The following is a 4,577-nucleotide window of genomic DNA, read 5'->3' on the forward strand; positions in this document are numbered from 1 at the left end:
CCAGCGCCGGCAAACAACCTCACCACCCCGGCCGGGCACCTCTTATAAACTGGGCGGCCAATCAGCCCCGGGCGGCGCGCCCCTGCCGCCCTCCTCCTCCCGCCCGCTACCGCCACACACATCACCGCCGCCCCCTCCTCGCCTCGCCTCGCCGAGCACAGACCGGCCCCCGCCGGCCGGGGTCGGGTCGGGTCGGGTCGGGTCGGGTTGGGTTGGGCTGGGCCCGCCCCTGCCCCCGGTGCCCCGGCCCCCACCGCTGGGCAGGTCGCCCGGGGATCGCGGTCGGCGCTGCTCCGCGCCGTGCAGCGGAACCGTGCGCCCCCGCGCCACCGTGGGTGAGCACCGCGCGAGCAGCCCTTCCTCCGCCGCCTCCTGCCCCCTCCTCACCTCTGCCCCACTCAGGTTCGCGCTCCGTCAAGGCGGCGCCGTCAGCCGAGGCTTCCCTGAGCCCCTGGTTGCATCTGGAGGGTCCCTTTCCCCTAAATTCCCGGTATATGAAATCAGCGTGCACCTCGGGTGCGCATCCCCTGGCTCCTTTGGTGGGTCCAAGCCCCTAGGGGACCAAAGGCCTGTCAGTCGCTCCCTGTCTCACTCGCTCCTCACTCAAGCCAGGTGAAAATGAGCACAAGTGCTGCTGACTTGCGATGTCCAAAGAGACAAAGCAGTTCACAATCTTATTAAAGGAATGGGTTAAAGAAATGGCAGAGGTGTGCTGGCACCTAGCTGCCGGTGAAACCAGCTCAGAGCTTCCTCATCTCCCACATGCAGCCAGCCTGCTACAGACACATTTCTGAACCCTTGGTTAGGAACATCTGGTGCTCCCCATGTCTCAGCTTGCATTCAATACCAAAACCTCTTCTTCATAAAGCCGTTCTACAGTTCATAGGCATTTTCTTTCTCATGGTCCTCTAGGCCAAGTCTCCCCTTCATAATGCTCATTTAAAGTTTGCCTGTTTATAGTCCTTCCTGCCTCCATGTAGTCTTTCCTCCATCTGGACTTTCACTCATCAATTTACCCACACTTTGGAATTCACCATCTCTTTGGCAGACAGAGCTTATCTGCCTGGCAAGTTCACTTTGTGGAAAACGCTCTCTTAATTCCTATGAAAGTGCCTGTTGCAATGGTGGCGCAGGTGTACTAGGTCTGCAGCCCTGCAAAATTCAGTGGGGAAATGGTCCAGATATAAAAGTGAGCTGAAGTCCAGCTCAGGCTTTGAAGAACATGGGAGAATGACACAAATCCATCATGTAGATCATCTTGTCTGTAGAAAAAAGTCTGAATTTCAACTCAAATACATGATGCAATATCCTGTTTAGGTCTGCCTAATCTAAGAAACTGAGAAAATTTTACCTCCCAGAGAGGTTGACGGAACCAGACATAATTATGTGCTCCAAGAAATTAAAGGAAATGGAAACCAAACCACCATGCAACAAATCGCTATCAAAAGAAACTGATATTTAGCACTGAACCCAAATAGTGCAATGGCAATTCCTTCACCAACAAGACAACATCTGAGAAATGATGATGAGAGGACCTGCATCGCAACATCACCCACCACAAAGTCTTTGGGAATAATACCCCAACCTTGAATAGCTATCTCTTCTTTCTAAATGCTTACTTTTATTCTTGGAAATGTTGGGAGCATTGTGGTCTGTAGTCCAATTGGAGGAAGTGTTCCTGTAACTGTGTCTCAACTTTTCTGGAAAAAAAAAACAAAACAAAAGACAAAATAGCCACCATCACCTGTAAAATAATCATGAAAATAATCTCACATTATAGTGAGCTGCACCCTTCTATATCAATTTTACATTGGTCTACAAAAACGATTCTTTCAGAAATGATTTTTTGAAAGATAAGAATGGGGTTTTCTAAGGGTCTATGTAGTTTTTTAAATCCAGTCACCAATTAGTTATTAAACAATTGATAAAGGAGAAGTTAGAATAGTATCAGTGATGCTAGCAGATGATTTTTTATGCTTTTCTGTGAGAAGGAACTCAAGAAACACCTCTGCTTTTTTCACCCTAGAGTTCAAATTTCTTCCTAATGAAGATGGAAAAAAATTATATCAGCTCTTGCCACCTTAGGGTGCTCTTCTACATTCTTGCAGAAGGAAACGGAAGGAGACTTCCAGTGAAGAGCTATGAGGATCTGCAGACACCATCTTTAAATACTTTGTTACATATGGAAATTACTTTCTCCAGACAAACATGCTTCCTCCATGATCCCTGCTTCATTAACTCTCTTCTCTACTGGCACCATCTTTAGCATAGCTATCATATGCTCCACCAGGGAGCCACTACCGCTGACTCTATGCCTAAGTGACTCCTAACTGGTATCTTATATGTGCCGGTCTCTTGACACTGAATAGTCAAGCCCGTCTGTTTCATCTTCATCCACAACAGTTTCACCCTCACAAAATTTCAGATGCAACTACAAGCACCCAGGTACTTGTATCCAAGCACCAGGATATCAGGCTCTTCAGGAGTCAGCCCACGTAAAACATGAACCTTTCCACCAAACCAACATGGGTTCCTAGGGTACACTAGAGGCACATAAATGATATCTGTTCTGAAAACTTAGATTCCCTCATTGATTTCTACCACAAATTCAGCAACAAAAATTGCCCATCAAACTCTCTGGAAAACTTACATCAGCATCAACTTTCTAGACACCAAGGTCAACATGAAAAATAGCAACCGTCAAAATACCATATGCAGAAAATCCACAGACCAACACACCTCCTTCCACAAACCATCAGCTATCCAAAACACACTAGAAAAACTGATATAGCCCACAGACATCACCTCATTTGCTCTGAGGAAAGCACTCATGACACGCCCTCACAAAACTACAGATGATGCTCATCCAACAGTGACACTTCACTAGGATCACATATTTGAAGAAGCCACCTAAACCTTATCCAAACTTACTACAATACAGAGAGAAAATCCCCTACTGAGTATCGTATACCACAATATGCAAGAAAGGTATACTGGAAAATGTTAATGAGTTGTAGCTTATATTGGAAGAAAATCATACCTTGAAATTATTTTTCCTAGAAACACCCATCCTTCCCTTCAAACCACACTCATTATCACTAGTTCCATCACTGAAAGCAAATTTTGGCAGACCAGTATATTCTGGCTAGAGCCAGATAGCTCTGGAAAATCATACCCAAATATTGCCATAGCCCTCATGATAAACACCTGCTCCATCAGAACCACCAAAATACACAGATCCTACACGTGAGCAATCTGAAATGTCATAGGCAGCACGCAATGCATTCACTGCTCTTAGGGAGCTCGTGGGTGAAACCAAACATCCACCACAGGCTACCTAATTAGGCTAGAACAGCGACACCCAGTTACTAATTGGAAAATTATATTCCCAAAAAAGCTACTCCATCTCTAACCTTGGAGTCCTGACACTGCTAGGCCAAAGATGGGCTATGGAACTAAAATGTGCGGCTCCGTCAGATACCAGATTTCATATCAGATGAATTTGACAAAGACTTCTGAGTTTCCATATTTCTCAAGTCTTGCCGATCTTTGATAGGAATTGCTGTTTCCTCTGATCATTCCACTTCTGTCACCACTTATACTCTTTATAGGGTCAGGATCACCCTCTGCTCCCAAAATAGAAAACACTTTTCTCTCAAATGTCAAACTGATTAAAATAATTGAATGGAATCAAAGCAATGACCTACAATTATTTTCATATTTTCTCTATACTTTGGACTCAAAGAGTAGTTCATCTGCATGAAAACTAATCTGCTTTATCTAATATCTCATTTACACAATTGTCTCTGTGGGCCTAATAAAAGTACTTTCTTCCTAAAATATGTGTCATTCTTTGGGTTGTGTGAGGACTAATGACATCCACAACAGTTCCCATAAACAAAGTCCTGGCTCCATAGTATGAACTCTTGGCCCCTGAGCAGAGCACAGCTCTTTCCTATTGTCTACAAAATACTTGTGTTGCAAGAGATGATCACAAATATACTACCTGTTGTGATAAGGCTGCATAGCTGCTAGGATTTTTTTTCATCACTTTGCTTTGAAGCAAAACAGGAAACTGTGTTTACATAAAAAGATTGTGTTGAAAGTAGTTGTCATTGCAAGGTTGATTCTCATTGCAAAGTTGAAAGTCTGGAAGAATCTGAAAATGTCAAAGAGCAACAAGCCTGCAGGTCAAAGTAAAACATTAGGGGGGAAAAATTCAGGCTTTTTAATTTTAGTTTGTTCTCTTTCAAAACAGGGAGGATCACAAAAAGTTCTTGTCCTGACCCACACTTCAAATAATACAGTGGTTTTTACCTTGAGAGAGATTATGCAGCTGAAATGTACCATTTTGGTAAAGCAGTTAAACAAGTGTTACATTCTTTCACCAGAAAAATTTTTTTCCTGTGGACAAATGCTTGCAACTAAAGGGTCTGGTATTACTATGGTTTGAATATTGTCCGTGAAATTATTTCATCAGCCAAAGGTTGTTTTGAACCTGACACAAATGTTTAATTAAGTTGTATAAATTTTGAGCATGTTTTGGACAGTAAGGTTTCCAAGGAACAGCACAGACT

Source organism: Corvus hawaiiensis, chromosome 2 (assembly GCF_020740725.1).
Source record: "Corvus hawaiiensis isolate bCorHaw1 chromosome 2, bCorHaw1.pri.cur, whole genome shotgun sequence".
Taxonomy (NCBI): Eukaryota; Metazoa; Chordata; class Aves; order Passeriformes; family Corvidae; genus Corvus; species Corvus hawaiiensis.